This window comes from Lissotriton helveticus, chromosome 3_2 (genome assembly GCF_964261635.1).
Source record: "Lissotriton helveticus chromosome 3_2, aLisHel1.1, whole genome shotgun sequence".
NCBI classification, from domain to species: domain Eukaryota; kingdom Metazoa; phylum Chordata; class Amphibia; order Caudata; family Salamandridae; genus Lissotriton; species Lissotriton helveticus.
In genome coordinates, this window is record NC_136062.1 from 262216390 (window position 1) to 262234322 (window position 17933).

General features: G+C 44.8%; 1 long non-coding RNA gene across 2 annotated transcripts in view; it reads left to right on the forward strand.

Moving 5' to 3' along the window:
- LOC144826288 (uncharacterized) overlaps positions 1–16586 on the forward strand; it is a 105950-nt gene extending 89364 nt beyond the window's left edge. For both annotated transcript variants that reach the window (XR_013609762.1, XR_013609763.1), the window contains exon 3: positions 16125–16586. This is a non-coding gene — a long non-coding RNA (uncharacterized LOC144826288). The remainder of the gene's footprint in view (positions 1–16124) is intronic.
- The last annotated feature ends 1347 nt before the right edge of the window (positions 16587–17933 follow it).

The window sequence follows — 17933 nt, forward strand, 5'->3', positions numbered from 1 at the left end:
TCCAGCAACTCTCCAACTTCATCTTCCAGTCATTGGTTCCCTTCTTCCATTTTTCTGGCTCCAGCCTGCAGTCTTTTCACTCGACACTGCATAAGTACCATGCACCCAGCCACCCCTGCACCGCTCGTGTTATGGACTTGGTGCTGCCCTAGGACCCCTTTACCATTACCTTTACTTTCAGGAGATTGCCTCCCAAAACAACCCAGCCTTCCCATGAGCAGCCACCCACGAGGAGCCCCTTAGCCACATTGGCTAACAATGACACCCTTGCACTCTGCACCTGGCCGCCCTAGCACTGGTGGTGCACCTCGAGTGCTGACCTGAACCTTGGGGATCCTTGGCTCTACCCCCCAAAACTCAGTTACCAAAACTGTTTACTTACCTGCTAACCTAACACTTTGTTTTTCTCCATAGGATTGTATGGTGGGGTTTTCTCTGAAAAATGTTCTGTGTTGAACCTGTTTTGTACTGCAGCAGAGTAATTTAGTGTCTTCAAAAGAGTTAACCTGCTTGCTAATGTACTGCAATGCCAAAACTGTGTGATTAGTTTGTTTTGTGCACAAAAGTAACTGAAAAGTAACTAACGAGTAAACCTAAGTACTTTCAAGTATTCTGAAGCTCTTGCAGCCCATTTATTTGACTGCAAAGTAATTGGTATGCTCCAACAAAACCAATACACACTGTATCTTGAAATGTTTAATTGTATTTAAAGTTGACTTAGGCAATGCTGAGGTCCGCTTAGGTGCCTTAAGAGACAGCAGATTTGTTTGTTGATTTAAAGTTTGGCAGACAGAGGGTGTTCCGTACGGATGGTAGATGGCATTGCTCCAGCCATCCCCAGGGGCCATCTGCCCGCCAAAACTAGAGTTATCCACCAGTCCGTAAATAACTCTTAACATTGACTGTTAATGTTGAAAGATTTGACTGACTGCTCCCTCAAACTTTTAGTTTTTCATTGTTCAAACACAAACTCCCAAAGTGATAATTTGTTTTTGGAAAATGAAAAACTAATGACCCCATACCAAGAAATGTTTCCCCTATAGTGTCTGGTCATTATTGTTTTGTGTGTTTTTTACTGTCCCTCACCACCTTTTTTACCTGGCAGTATTGACCAGGAAAAAAAATCCATCTGATTGTCCACTTTAAATTGCCTGACCTCCGACCACCTATACTCTGTCAGGCCTTCGGAGGAGTATGCTGGCTGCAGAGATGGAGTAAGCACCATCATCTACATTCTTTCGGACATCTTGCAACTGAAGGAGTCGAATTCCACATTCTAGATTTTACTCTGGAACCCTAGGCTGATGTCTCTTTTCTGCATGAAAGTGTGGAGGGGAGGGAAATCGTTAACCAATCAACCATTTCTGTTCCAATGAAATGTGACTCTGAAGAATCACAGACTCCCAATCGAGTTTAGTAAATTTATTACAAAGCCAAGAACAATTGGACAAACAAGCACCTCAAGACGACGGTGTAGAAATACATTGGAACTAATACAAAGCCAAACCTCCGAGTGAAGTTGAGACGGTGCAGCATGCACAGAATAATCAGATACAGAAAAGAATGGCTCCAACATCCATATTTCCCTTCATTGGAGGTTTGTAAGTGAAAAGCATTAGTCTATTCCTACACTACCACTAATGTGCCATCCCTACTTAGCATTTCCCTAACAAGTTCTGTAAAGGTGTCAGCACGTGAAGAGTTTCTAAGAAGTCCTTTCATGTTGAATGGGCCAAGTAACATAAAGCTGTGGAGCTCGTTCTAAGATGCTCTCTCTCTCTCTCAAGGCAAGTCAGAAGTCCCCAGACTCTGGCCCTAACTTCCATACATGAGCTTGCAGGTAGCATCCCAAAATGCAACGCAACATCACACCATCCAAGCCACCTCCTTGTAGATAACTTTCCACAGAGCAACAATTCTCCCATGCCTGGGCTTGATGGCCTTGATTCCCAGGCTCTCTCTGATAAGACAATACACTGTCCCTCATTATCAGCATCGCCGTTCAATGTATCTTCTCTTTCCTAAGCTTAACTCCTCAAACAAAGACATTATTCTAACTAACAAGGATGAATTGTTCCACCTGCAACAGAAACATGAGAAAGAACAAATTCCACATGCACATGAAATTCACTTGCAAGTTTAATACCAGAGCTTCCAGTGAGAAATACAGTTTAGGCCTACAGAAATCAGCCAACATAAGAAATGGCACATCATTTCATAAAGGACCCATTTAAATGAATATTATTACTGAGCATGTTCAAATCAACACATCACATTGAAGGACTGGACTATTTAAGGCCCAGCGGTGCCAGGGAACAACACCTAAAACCTTCGTGGGATACCTGTTCTGGCGCACTAAAGACAGAGACACGGGAGACTTCCTTCGGCGTCAAAGATCAGCGTTTATTACTGCAGGGATGCAAAAGTCATGGGAAGTACAACAGAGTGTAGGTTCCAAGAGTCTACTTCAAATTGTGTTTGTGGTTCGCTCTCTTTTATACAAGATCTTGTCATTGCACAATATGTAAGCAAAAGGTTACGGCTCAGTTCCCACACTAAAATTCAAAAGGATCGCTTTCATGTATTCAGAACCCCGGAACATAATTACATTAACACCAACAGTTCCAACTGTGAAAGCACATCTTCCCATCATTAGGTACATTCCACTTGAGTTGTAAATGAGCAAGAGCAAAGAGACAAGAACAGCTGCTAGGAAGTCAGGGGCACCTAAAGGAAAGAGTGTGGGGGTAATATTGGAAACATGAACATAGGATCAAAGAGCTTGATCCCAGCACGTGCATGGCTGAAACAATAGGCTGGTACGGCAAGATTACCCTCAAGCTGAGCCATTTGCCTCTGCAGTGTCATTCCTCCGGTCATAAAGACGCATGAAAGGAATATGCGTCTTCCGTATGGCTTGGGAACTAACAGGTCACGATGCGGACAGTTGCCTGTTCACTGACTACGTGAGGGCAAGAAACAAAATGGATGCCGTATCCGAAATGGAACCCAAGGGTCCAGATGTAGAACCACGTAAATGAGGCGAACCATGCCAGGTAGTGTAGTGAAAACGCGTACACTTACCGAACTCGCCATTTACGGTTCATAGATACCAAACTCGTCCATATTCGGCAATGCCCAAAACACCGTAACGATTTTCACGGAACCTCAGACGCTACTTTTGCCCTCATGTAGGCAAGCACTAGTCGAAATCAGAGTCGATCTCGATATTCATCAGATCATTCAGGTGTTGCTGGAACATTATTCTATCCATCAATGCCTCTCTGGAAACAGATGGCCTTCTTATACACGTTGTAGCACAAAGGCCACATAAGGCAGGACCACACTGTACACAAAGACAACACGTGAACAGAAATGTCGTGACAACCCCTATAATCATCAGAATCTTCCAACCCCAAGTTGACATTAGGCCCCAAAACCATCCTAGAAGCGTCCAATCTCCCTCGTCCACGTGTATGGACTCCGAGATTTTGTGCAACTGGGAGATGGCTTGATAAACCGTTGGAGCGTTGTCAGGTATGAATATGCAGCAGCTCGAATGGATGACCTTACACACACCACCTCTATCCGCTAGAACAACGTCTAGAACCATACGGTTCTGTAACGTCATGAGCCTGTCCGCTTGAAGCTCTGCTGTCAGATTACCAAGGGCACTTGCAGTTATGTTAGCAGTTGACTCTACTACACGAGTTAACTGTCTCAGATTCCTGCTATTGACCATAGGGCCCCAAAACGGTAGGAAACCCTTGAAGAAGTCTCCTGCTTCTTGACCGGAAGTATCCTCTTTACTAATGACACCTCTCACAACTCTGGTTTTGTGATAGTCGGCGGCAACAGTGAAAGTCGGGGGCAAGAGATTTGCAATATAGCAGGTACCTGAGAAGTCGTGTGGTAACCACGTATATGCTCGGTCATAACATACAAAATAGGTACCCTTGGCAGTCAGAAGGACAGGGGAAGAAAGCATCGGTAGAACGTAAGTATCCACACAAGCACTCTTCCCAAGCTGGGCTCTTGGATTTCGGCCACGACCTTGCAGACAAAAGTGGCCTAGGTGAGGTACAATCCATATTGAAGGTGAGCTTTTAAGCTGTCTATCACCCACTGATATACTATACTCAGCCTCACTAAGGTACTTGTAGGCCTGCACTTCCTCCTTTGGGATGAGCGTAGCATCAAAAATGTCTCTATCTAGATCAGCAATCGCTGTCGCCAGAGACTTATGAACGGGCCAGGACCAAAGCTTGCTGAGCGTGGTTCTCGATGGGGGTAGGAATCTAGTGCACTACGGAACATGATTTGGAATGCCCGAACTGACCCTTGGGGGCTGTACGGGAGAACCAAATATGGAATACCCCTGTCCATGGTATGCGGCATTAGCCCACACACCCAACAGTTTGTAGTATTTACCACCAACTGATGCTGATGCAAAAGTTGCACAAAGGAATTGTTTCTAAATTCTGCACGTCTGACTTGTTCATGTTGGGGCAGGAGATGAAAGGAATGTGAAGAAACAGTGGAAGCGAAATTCAGGTTGTAGAAAGGAGGAGTAGGTGAAATGGAAGGTAATAATAATTGAATCCCAAAATATACTCCACCCACCAGTAGCATTGAAACGGTTAGGAACAACATAAAGATCTGAAATAGAAAACACTTTGTACGAAACACTTCTGATCCTTGCGCCAACATTCTCTCTTTTTCCGACAGCTTCGAGAAGTCCATCCTCTAAACGAAACCGTCCGTGACGTTCTTGACGCACTTCGTTCTGAGTAGCGATTGCCAATTCCCAGGAGTTCCCAGAAATCGACAAAAGAAACCGACCTAGTGTCGATAGCTGCTAAACAGAAGGAAGTACCCGCACGGCCCTACGGCCAACCCAGATGATAGGTTAAGTGAATTAGAATCACTTCAATAATAGTCTCTTAGCTGTCTGAAAGGAAAAGGTAACCACAATATAAAATGTCCACAATGTTCATGACAACGGTAAGGTGTACTGTAAATTCCAAAGGATAAAAACAGTACTCTTTTATTTGTCCTTAGCGCGTGGTCGAAGAAAGTATCGACTTTTCCCGGGTTGAGTCTGATCTTCAAACAGTGGATTGGATGGCGAACAAGTGTTCGATGGATGGTCCAGGCAATTGTTCAGTACTTGTATTCCCCAGTGTTGAAGGAAGGGAAATTGTTTGAGAGGAAGCAACAGGGGTGTCAGATAACACTGAAGTGTTCCCTATGGTTTGAGCTTCGCTAAATGGGACAAAGCGTTGGGGGACGTCAGTTTCAGACGAGGAAAAGCCTTTATGTATCCATGTGTCTGCCGGCAGAGGAAGCGGAATCTTCTTGGTGTGGGTGGCATGCACCCAGTGTTTCCGTCCCTCCAGTCGAACCGCCGTCCTCGTTGCTAGTAGCACCTGGAAGGGTCCCACAAATCTCGGCTCAAGATGGCGTTTTCGTCTGAAATTTCTAGTGAGGACCCAGTCCCCTGGTTGGAGCCGGTGACCAGGACCCTCTGTTTGTGACGGCAGAGCCTCAAAGACCTGTTGATGAATCAAACTCAATTTAGCAGTCAGATCATATAGATAGTCGATTAACATTGGATATTCAAGTCTGTTCAGTTCTTTAGGCCTTGGAACCCCCCAAATGTTCGCAGGACGGCCGAACACAATCTCATATGGGCTGAGCCCTACTCAAGAGTGTACAGTAGCCCTGGTCGATAAGAGAGCTAGAGGCAGAGCGTCGGGCCATGATAGACCAGTTGTTGTCTGAATTTTAGCAAGTTTTAGTTTCAGGGTGCCATTGTATCCTTCCACCAAACCCGCTGACTGAGGATGATTAGCACTATGGAACTTCTGTACTATACCCAAACCACGACACACACTTTTCATCACACTTCCCACAATCTCACTTCCGTTGTCCGACCATACAATCCGAGGCATGCCGTATCTGGGAAAATACTCTTTGAGCAGAATTTTTGCTGTGGACAGGGCAGTATTATCCTTAAGGGGGTAAGCCTCAATCCATCTGGAGAACGCACATACTACAACCAAAACGTACTTCAAATTGTTGCATCTCTCCATATGGATGAAGTCCAATTGGATAACTTCGAAAGGACATGTAGGAGGGGCAAAATGACCAGGTGGAGTGGGGGTGCCCTTGCCGGGATTATGCATCAAACATACCATGCAATTCTTAACCACTCTCTCTGCACATTTAGTAATCCCATCATTCTTCCATACAGGAGACAACAACTTGCATATGCCCTTCGAGCTAATATGTGCAGTGCCATGGGCCATTGTAACAACAGCAAGCACGTGTGCATCCGGTAACATCCATCTCTGTTTCTCTGACAAGTCAACCCAACATCCATTCTCGTCTAACTTTCCCGTGCTTTCTTTCCACTTAGTCTTTTCCATTTCAGTGGCCTCATTCTGTATTTCCTTCACACTCTCAACCGTGTCCTCACACATGCTAGTCTCTGCTGGCCATCTTACTGAATTCGCAACGTACATTCGATTTGTCAGATCTCTAGCTGTCTCTTTAGCAGTTTCGTCGGCAAACGCATTACCATGACCAATATCATCTGTCACCTTTCGATGCGCACTACATTTAATTATGGCCACTTGCTTAGGCAACGTGAGTGCATCTAAAAGGTCATTCACAAGCTGTCCATGCTGAATCTTCGTACCATGCGACGTAAAAAATCCTCTTTCTTTCCACAATCGCCCAAAACTATGCGCCACACCAAAAGCATACTGGCTGTCGGTAAACACATTCACCCGTTTCCCTCTGGACAACACACACGCTCTCGTCAAGGCGATCAGCTCAGCAGCCTGGGCCGAATTCTGACCCAATCTTGTGGTTTCTACAACCGTACTCAATGTCACTACAGCATACGCGGTCGTCACATCACCATTCGGCAACTTAAAACAGGAACCGTCCACATACAAAGTACCATCGGGATCTACCAATGGAGTATCTTTTAGGTCAATACGACCCTTTGTTTCCTCTTCAGTTCTTAGATAACAGTCATGCGGTACTACATCACTTGACTCCGTGTTGATCGGCAATAATGTTGCTGGATTCAACACATTACACCGTTTTATCCGTATGTGACTAGCCAGTAACGTCAGCTCATACCCAGACAACCTTGCGCTCGTCAAATGTTGAGTTTTCGTTCGGTTCAAGAGAGTGTCAACTGCATGTGGAACCATCACCGTAAGCATATTATCCATGACCAGACCTGCGGACTGTCGAATGGACGCCGCGGCTGCCGCTGTTGCTCTTAAACAACTCGGCAAAGCTCTAGCTACTGGGTCTAAGGTCGAAGAAAAATATGCGCGTGGGCGCTGTTTGTCACCAAATTGTTGCGCCAGAACACTCAACGCACAACCATCCCTCTCGTGAACGTACAGTGTAAACGGCTTACTGTAATCAGGAGTACCTAACACGGGAGCCGAACACAACGCATCACGTAATGCAGAAAAACCTTTTTGACACTCTTCAGTCCATGGCAAAGGAGTCGGAACATCCTTGCACGTGAGAGCTAACAATGGTTTCGCCAATAGTGAAAAATTTGGGATCCATTGTCTGCAGTATGACGTGATACCTAGAAAGGCACGTACATCTCTCTGAGTTTTTGGCACAGTCATTCGGGTAATCGCTGCAATTCTCTCTGGGGTGAACCTTCTCCCTTCTTTTGACAATAAGTGACCTAAGTAGGTTACTTCTTGGCAACAATATTGCAGCTTGGAAGGTGACACCTTGTGATGTAAGTCACATAAATGCCGCAACAACGATACTGTAGCAGTTCTACAAATATCTTCGGTATCAGCAGCTACCAACAGGTCGTCAACGTACTGAATCAAGGCTGCGCCTGCCGGTAATACGAATGAATCAAGTTGACTTTTGAGGGCTTGACTGTAGATAGACGGACTCTCACAATAGCCCTGTGGTGCACGTTTCAGTCTAAAACTGCGACCACCTAATGAGAATCCGAATAGGTCTCTGCTTTCCTCAGCAATCGGGATACTAAAGAAAGCATTCTTTAGGTCGATCACCGTGAACCAGGAGGCAGAAGCTGGAATCAGGGTTAGCAAAGTGGTGATATCAGGTACCACGGGAAATTGTGGAATCACGATTTTATTCACCTCTCTCAAATCGATTATGAAACGGTACACAGGAGGTTTAGATGGATCAGTGCGTTTTAAAATTGGTAGTATAGGACTATTACACACATTTCCTCGAGTTTCTTCAACTACATCCTTTTTGATCAGGTCGTGTACAATCGCCAATAGCGCCCGTTCTCCCTCAATGGAGATACAATACTGTGGTATACGTGGCAGTCGCACATTTGGTTTCAGCTTGATCATAAAGGGTGGGATGTCCAAGAGACCCACGTCATTGGGACCTGTGGCCCATAGAGACGCAGGAAGGGAGCTCAATTCCGGGGGGAGTTTATCGATCGACAAGTACATAGGAGAGATTACTCTTCGACCTAATGTAAGCTCCACTCTTTCAGGGGAGCAGTACAATGTCGCATATAACCAATTTAACAAATCCAAGCCCAAAAGATTCTCACCACAACCAGTAGATAGAATCAATGGAGCCTCCAACTCACGAGGACCGATAGTGAGGGGCAAAGGGCTGGAGACAGGATTTCTAACCGGGGTGCCAGAGAATCCAACGGAAACATTTGTTAAGCCAGACAAAGGTGCGCCAGGGAGTTTCGAATGCATGATGGAACTTTTCGTCGCACCAGTGTCTAACAGAAAAGGCTCGACTACGCCAGATGTAGCAACTGCGACATAAGGCCCGCTCTGATCAACCGGAACTAATACTACTCCCTCTCTTTGTCGGTGGTTGTCCTAGTAATGATCGTTTGCAACAGTCTCATGTTCAACGTAGTAATCGTCCACATGATATTGTGTTGATCTAACTGACCCCGCATTTCGCTGGTCAAAACAATTATTCGTATCTGATGAATTCTGAGGGCGATCGTTCTGATTGTGAATGGTACCGCGGCCTCTACCTCGAGATGCCTGCTGAGGACCACCACGGCTTCCTCGTGATGACACACCATTCAGACGGTCACGCAAAGCGGGACAGTCGTATTTTATATGTCCCTCTCTTCTACAATATGCACATTGGTTATACCCAAGCATAGATCTAAAGTCAGAGGAGTCAGGACGTGACTGTATTCTGGAGGATTGTGATTGTGGTCTATATTGCTGTTGTAAATCAGTGTGATTTGAACGCGGAGGATACGCTTGCTGCAACAAAACCTTCGTTTTCATCTCCTTCGTTTTCTTATCTACACGATCACTTTCTTCTTTTTCCCTATTCTCATAATATTGAGCCATCGCTAATATCTGTGCCGTGGTTGAAACAGCCCATGCACTTTCTGAATTTTTCAATTTGTTGCATAGTTCTGGCAACAAATTCAACACGAATTTGTCAACAAACAACCGTTGGCCTCCCTCAGTGCCCATATCCTGACCACTATGATCGACAAATGCCTCTTCGAATCTAGTAAAGAAATTGGAGACACTCTCGTCCTTCTTCTGCTTACAAGCTGCTAATTTATCCCAATTTACCCTCATCGCCGGCATAAGCGTTTTCATGAACGTAATTATTCTCTGGGGCAGATCCGAAATTACCTGCTCTGGCTTAGCCCCACCAACTTGTCGGCCATCAGCCGCTATTATTGCAGCCCAATCACCGCCTAACTCATTCGCATGATTTTCCTGACGAATTTTCGCCCAAACGGGCTGTGGTACAACATTACCGAACAGCATGTCGATGTCGGCAAGGTTCATAATAGTAGCATCTACTAATTGAGACAACTCCTTGTAGTAACCCGCCGGATTCTTGCGTGGATCAGGTAAGGACTGTTTGACTTGTAAGACTTCTGATCGCTTCCATGGGAGGTGTATCCAAACTCTTTGGAAATGCGGAGGGATCGGAGGGGCAGCACCAGGATCACCTGGCATCCATACCGGCGGAACCTCTCTCATAGGGTACTGACCAGGAGCCGCTTTCCAATTCTCAGAGTCGTCATCAAACGCCACTCGGGAATGCACTGTCGACCTATGGGCTAACAGTCGCTCTAAGGCACGTCGTACATCTCCACCTACAATCATACCGCTCAAAAATTGACTCTGAAGTTCAATCATATCGGGCGGTACGTTATCTAAATTGTTATTATACCATTCTTCCCTCAAAAAGTTACACATTTCTTCGAACACGAATCTCTGTGTAGGCTCATTAAACTGAGAAAACGTCTCAAAAACCATGCGTGGAGGGTAGTTGGCAGGATGTCTTATCCACCTATGTGCCATTGTCACTAGCGTCTCTTTTTCCCTCCCACTAGGGATCTGACTCCGTCTTTGGGGAGTTTCAGAAGTATCGGATGGAAATAACTGACCAGAAAGCGGTGAATAAAGGGTAGCAACAGTGTTAGGGATACGATTACGAACAGAAGGAGAAAGGAGAGCAGGAGCCACAACGTTTGAAGTGAAGGCAGACACAGCAGAAGCAGGCAAGGTAGTCGGGGTGGCAGGGACAAGAGGCAGAGAGGGTACAGTCAAAGGAGCAGTAGGAATAGAGACAGGTGGTGCGACAAATGTGGGACCAACAACTGGCTGACCCTCAGCCGCAGGAACAACAGGAGGGACAACCGGAGGAACAACGGGCGGAACTATAGGAGGAACTACAGGGGCCGTAGCACCCTGTGCATAAGGGGGTGGCGATTTCATCAAATACTCTAACAGGGGATCCTCCTTCGAATCCTCTTCTTTCTTATCCTGACTAGTTGGTAAAACCGGATAACATTTGTCTATCCTCATATGATGTAGTCGAGTGGAAACTTCTATTTCTTTTTCTTCTTTATCTCGCTGACATTGTTGTACAACTTGCATTATCGGAACGAAACCTTCCCTTCGATCCTTTTTAAGCTGTTTGATTTATTTCTGCTTGGCCTCTTTACGCCACAACCGAAAAGAATCAAACATAGCTGGTCTAGCTTTCCTTTTGAATAATTTAGCTTCAAGATTATCTAAAATCGTAAGTTCAAAACTTCCATGCGGTGGCCAACTAAGGACACCATCTTTTTTCGTGTAACGGACCCAATATTTATTATAAATAATAGGACCCACACCATGTCGACTATAGAGCTCATATATCGGAGTTCCAACTGGAGGTATCGGACATGAGTCCTCCAACCGGGAATCCTTGTTGCAACATTTAAAGAGACCAAGAAATCCACTATGGCTAGGCATCGTGCACACTAACCTAGTATCAAACTTCAAGGGTTACCGAAGCACTAATCCTTCGTGGAACACAAAACCCTCGGTTTTTGGCAATTGCAATTGTCAAATAACAACTAAGAACCAACAACTAAGAACCACAAATGCAATGGAACCATGCATACAACAAAGCTTAAAAAGGCTCGACAACAACTAAGGACTGGGAGCGACCCACAAATACTTAACTGAAAATACAATGGCGTCACCCGGAAGGCCCGTCTATCGTCTCGCTTGTACGAAAGGTCTACGCCAGGCGTCGAAAACAGGTCGACAGTCAGGGCATCAGTCCGCCGCAGCCGTCAGGAGGCGGGAATCTTCGCGGGAAAAATCTTCGGACCACTTATTTCGACAACAGGATCGATGAAGCGGGGTGCACCTTTTCCTCGGAGATTTCACACGAAGTTCCTCACAATCGTCAGGCTTTGGACCGGTACCGCCGATGTCGCCCCGCGTTGGGCGCCAACTGAAGGACTGGACTATTTAAGGCCCAGCGGTGCCAGGGAACAACACCTAAAACCTTCGTGGAATACCTGTTCTGGCGCACTAAAGACAGAGACACGGGAGACTTCCTTCGGCGTCAAAGATCAGCGTTTATTACTGCAGGGATGCAAAAGTCATGGGAAGTACAACAGAGTGTAGGTTCCAAGAGTCTGCTTCAAATTGTGTTTGTGGTTCGCTCTCTTTTATACAAGATCTTGTCATTGCACAATATGTAAGCAAAAGGTTACGGCTCAGTTCCCACACTAAAATTCAAAAGGATCGCTTTCATGTATTCAGAACCCCGGAACATAATTACATTAACACCAACAGTTCCAACTGTGAAAGCACATCTTCCCATCATTAGGTACATTCCACTTGAGTTGTAAATGAGCAAGAGCAAAGAGACAAGAACAGCTGCTAGGAAGTCAGGCACACCTAAGGGAAAGAGTGTGGGGGTAATATTGGAAACATGAACATAGGATCAAAGAGCTTGATCCCAGCACGTGCATGGCTGAAACAATAGGCTGGTACGGCAAGATTACCCTCAAGCTGAGCCATTTGCCTCTGCAGTGTCATTCCTCCGGTCATAAAGACTCATGAAAGGAATATGCGTCTTCCGTATGGCTTGGGAACTAACAGGTCACGATGCGGACAGTTGCCTGTTCACTGACTACGTGAGGGCAAGAAACAAAATGGATGCCGTATCCGAAATGGAACCCAAGGGTCCAGATGTAGAACCACGTAAATGAGGCGAACCATGCCAGGTAGTGTAGTGAAAACGCGTACACTTACCGAACTCGCCATTTACGGTTCATAGATACCAAACTCGTCCATATTCGGCAATGCCCAAAACACCGTAACGATTTTCACGGAACCTCAACATAAGCACATTAATTGTAAGAATTTTCGTTAACTACATATAGGAACCCTACACAAAAAGGTATTCGTCTAGACACATAATTAAGTGTGAATTTCTTCATGTTTACTCTAAAATACACCTAGCACTTCACTTTTCACATTATTACACACAATCTAATGACCCAATGTTAGCACAATAAAGATTATGGGCCAGATATAAGTAAAGTACATTTACCGATTCTAAAATACCAAATTTTACCGATTTGGTATTTTAGAATCAGTAAATGCTATGTAGCAAAGAAATTCGGTAAACGTTACCGAATCGGTAAACGTTACCGAATCGGTAAGATTCGGTATTTACCTAATCGGTATTTACCGATTCGGTAATTGCCATTCATTCCTATGGGCCTGGAGGCCCATGGGAAGGAATGGCAATTACCGAATCGGTAAATACCGATTCGGTAAAATGGGGGACACATTCAAGGGTGCCAGGGTGTCCCTTTGACACCCTGTTGCACCCCTGAATCATACTTGTGTGCAGATGTGGCAGACATACATGCCCTTTGGGCATGTATGTCTGCCACATGGCACAGTTGAAAATGCACAGATTTGCATTTTCAAAGGTATTCGTTATTTACCACCAACTTATAGTTGGTGGTAAATAACAAATCCTAAAATGGGAAAAGCATTCATTTGAGTGCTCCCTACATTGCAAATTCGGTAATTTACCGATTCGGTATTTTAAGGAATCGGAAATTTACAGATTCCTTAAAATACCGAATCGGTAAATTACCGAATTTGTAATTTAGGCCACCTACATCTCAGTAGCCTAATACCGGTCGGTACCTGCCGAAATTCGGTAACTTCAGCCGTTACCGACCGGTATTGGGCGACCTTCATCTGGCCCTATATGCGTGAGTGAACTACCTGTGGTTATAATTCACCCCTACAAATGAATGAGCAAAATCACGCTCTAACACATTTAAATCAGATGGGTGGTCCACAAATGTGGCCATTGCCATGAAGTATGCTCTCAGCCAAACTGTAAATCAGCCCCACTGTCTGAAAAAAAGTAAATGGTCATCTTGCAAGCTAACAAAGCTGTAGGGGTACAGGTCAACAGGCTCCATTGGCTGAGGCAGGTAATCCAATTGGCATAGTGTAGAAGGCTGATAAGAGATGACACATCATCTCTGGAGGACAATCTGATTCTCTTAGAGACAGCGGAGGGTCATCGGAGACACCAAGTCACATTCACATTTTGCAACATTTTTATTGCGGGTTTTTTAACTAAAACTGACCCCAAAAACATGTTGGGATGGGCTATACTCCTAATTCGCATGTTTAACTTACCTTTAAGTCCCTGTTATATGTTCCAGTGTGTACCCAGGGCCTATAAGCTAAATGTTACTAGTGGACTGCAGAACCGATTGTGCCACCACTAGAATGACAGAGCAAAACATACCTGAAGGGCTCCCACTGTTGCCCGTTGTGCAGTTTTAAAACTGCAAATTCAAACTGCCAACATAATCTGTTTTGGCAGAACTACCCTCCTTTTAAATGTTATTAAGTAACCCCTATGAAGGCTTTAAATGCCCATAAGGCAGGATGCGTGGCATTTAAAAGTGGGTAATATAAATGGAAGAAAGATCCTGCCATGTTGGCTTTAGGTAGAGAGGTGCACTGTGGGATTGGTTGCAGAAGGGCACATAGGAACTGCTGCAAAAGTGGATACAGGTACTCCAGGGACCTTTTTCCCTATTGATTTAGGAGGGGCCAGGAGTCACACTCACCCACAGGCTCCTGGGCACCCTCTTCAGAACAGTACAGGACTCATGGAAGACAGAAGAAGAGCTGCACATGTTGTTCAAACCTTTGAGGAGAACCCTAAGGTCTAGATATGCTCACGCTTCTTTCCAAGCCAAAGGAATTAACTCCAGGGGTCAGTTGGCTGACTTCCTGTTAAGCTGCCAGGCCACAAATGCTGCAAGAAGAAAGCCTAGCTGACCAGTTTCCACTGGTGCTGCCCTGGACCCTGCTCGTGGCTTCTGTTGGAGTGAGTCGTGATGCACAAGTACTGTTCCTGAGATCCTGGAATCCTTGGTTGGTGCTATAGTATACTCCTCCTGTCTAGCCCCAAAACTTAGAAACTGTTTGCTAACTTTTTGCTTAGAGAACTATCGAAGGACTGGGAACAACCTGCTAGCAGATCTGCAGTGTGTGCATCGCCAGTGGGCCTGACTATGCTGCAGCTCCTACAATGTTCTTCACAGCAGCAAATCGGCTTTAGCTAGACATGACCAGCATCCAATGGCGTCAAATCCCTCTTGGCTACCGACTGCAGTCTTGCCCTGCTGAGGAAATTGGACTTCCAGAAAAGACACTAAGTGTGAAGTGAGAATGCCTCATTGAGCCTAACGCGAGCAGCATCCGATTGACGTTAATGACTTCCTGGCCACGAACTCTGGAGTTTTCCTGCTTAAACTTTTCTATTTTTATACATTGGAATGGAATTTTTATTTAATTGTGGTTTAGACCTTTTAAATGTTTTGGAACTTCTAAATGCTTTATACATTTTCTTATGTTAAGGCAGTCTGATCTATGCCATAGCTACCAGGGATTGAGTTTAGGTTTAAATTACTGAAACCTTTACTGGAACGAGAATTGATACCATTAACTGCCATTCAACCCAACTAACTTTCTCACAAGAGTGAGCTGGGGGTCTGAAGCTTTAATGAGTTTTTTTAATTCTCGTGTTGGTTTTCCTTGTTTTTTGTATTTTTGAGACCTCTATCACATGATAGTTTAAGTGTAAAGTGCACTGATACCTCTTGCTTAAATGTTGAGTCATAAAAATCATGTAAAATGTTCCCCCATTTTTTAATATAGCCTTATAGCCGCCGTATCGGGCTATACCGGCTATTAAAGGCCCTCTCCAGCGTTAACAAAAGAGCAGGTCTTTAATAGCTGGTATAGCCCAGTTACAAGAACGTTGTGCCACTAGGGGGCAGAATGTTCTAACAAATTAAACAAAGGCCTCTCGGAGCCCTAGGGGATTAAAATCCCCTCGGGCTCCGAGAGGCCTTTGTTTGAACAACATTGGAATGTTGCTCTGCGGCCTTTCACCAGCCCGTAGAAACACGGAGCACTCTATTGTCTGCAATGGAGTGCTCCACATTCCAATGTTCTAATATATATTATTGCAAACACTATTTTAAAGATTATAGGCCTCATTATGATTGGCAAGGTGTACTACCAGTAATTCCTATTGTTAAAGGGAATTTGGAACACACATTCCCTCCAAACAGAGAGTGTGATATCTCTGCACAACCTTATTATACAAGATATTTGTTTCGTACACTTTTCTATGGTGAAGCCTTCCTAATTTAAAAACAATGTAAAAATAACGAAATGTTATCTGATAAACCCACTCATTGCTTGTTCTTTTCTGTTTTTGGTTGTTAGAATGTCTAAGAAGCCTTGGGGTACAATTGTCCCCCCACCATTTCCTCTGGGTCACCAGATACTGTCCAACAATGAGATTCAACAAGTTGTGGACAGGTTGCATTCGAGCCCAAGATGTACAAGCTGCGGGACGGCTGCCCTTATTCGACGACCAAAAAATAGCAAATCTCTTAGCCCAGAAAGATTAATCAATCTCTTTGAACGACTTACCCTTCATGCTGCCGAGAAAGCCCCAGATCAAAAGAGAATTGCACAAGGCAAAATGCAAAATATGGGTATTGTGAACTCCTACGCCTGGAAAGGGTGGAATTAGAAATTCCTTAAAATTGGAATAGGGATGAAATAAAGCAAACAGTCAAGCCTACTTTAGCAACTGAGTTTTATTTTACTTTTTTATTTTGCAAAGGCTTACTTTTTAATGATCAAGATGAGATACATTTGAGAATAAGATTATACACAATACTGGAAATATTTATCAGAATGTTTCATTTAACAAATCAGCGTCTGGATTGCAATCCTTTGTGTTACCACATTTATACCTCTGATGTCATGAAGATGTGTTTGTTTTGTCATTTCTTTATACTATTTGCTTTTATTCAGGTCAGTAGACACCGGAGAATGTCAACACGTTTTACAACAGTTCGAGGCAAGGCATTGTCAGATACCTTCTTACATAAGACAGCTACCACACCACAGCGAGTAAAATGAACAATGAGAGCAAAACGTAACTACAGCTGGAAATATCCAAACAAAGCAAAACCTTGAAGCAGGCCTTTTACTTTCTAGCCCACAGGTGGTGGCACCTTCAACCAGAACGCATCAGACTAAGGGTCTAATTCGTCTACAGATGGGAAATATTTGAACACTCACCCCTTCAAATGACACCTACCAGACTGTTTCCTTTTTTCATGCACTACATCTTGCCAATGCACCTTTGCTCGGAGAGCGCCCTGGGCTAATCCAAATTTGGTGACCCCTTCCCCGCACTCGTCCTCTTTATCTGCCTTTGTATTGACAATTAAGAAGGGGTGGGAGGCAGGTGAGGTGGGCAAGATTAAGGAGCTCATGAAAAACAAACGCATATCAGAACAGGACTCCAGCAGCCTTCAGGAAAAGGGTTCAAACGCACCACAGGAGAAGTGTGGCTCACTGGTTAGAGGCGGCAGACCCTGAAGCAGAGGTCAGACCCGGGACCAGGGTTCAATTCCCGACGCGGCAGGGTCTTGAGCCCAAATATCCACGGACTCGATAATTTTAGTTTCGGTGCCTACTCGAGTCACAGGTTCACACTCTGCAGCTCTGGGCATTAGCTTGCTTAATCTCCACTACAGCCCCCCAGCGGCGGGATGCCTGGCTTTCACCTTGGGGATGCCCAGTACAGGTATCTCACAGGGAAAAACCAGAACGGGTTCCCAAGGCAAGTGCCGAGATGCCTACGGGTAATTGAGCGCTATATAAGAACGCTAAATAATAATAATAACTTTTGTTTGGACCTAAATCATAGGGAGACCGCTGCAGGGGGCTCCAGCGCCCCTCTGGAGGTCAGTGCCCTGGGCGTTAAAGGCCCGTCCAGACCATGCTATGGAATTTCAATGATGTCGTTTGAGTAGAGTAAGTGGTTTACTGTTGTAAAGGTTCGTCTGCAGGTGTGGTCATTACAATTCCGTGACAGATTTTTTATGTTGGCAATGAATTTGACTATCTCTTTATTACGGCCCCATGAAACGCACTCAGTAATATTTTTTGTTTATGGAAACGTATGTTCGAGGAGGTACATCTCAGGCACTGGTAGAAGGTACCATTTTAGAT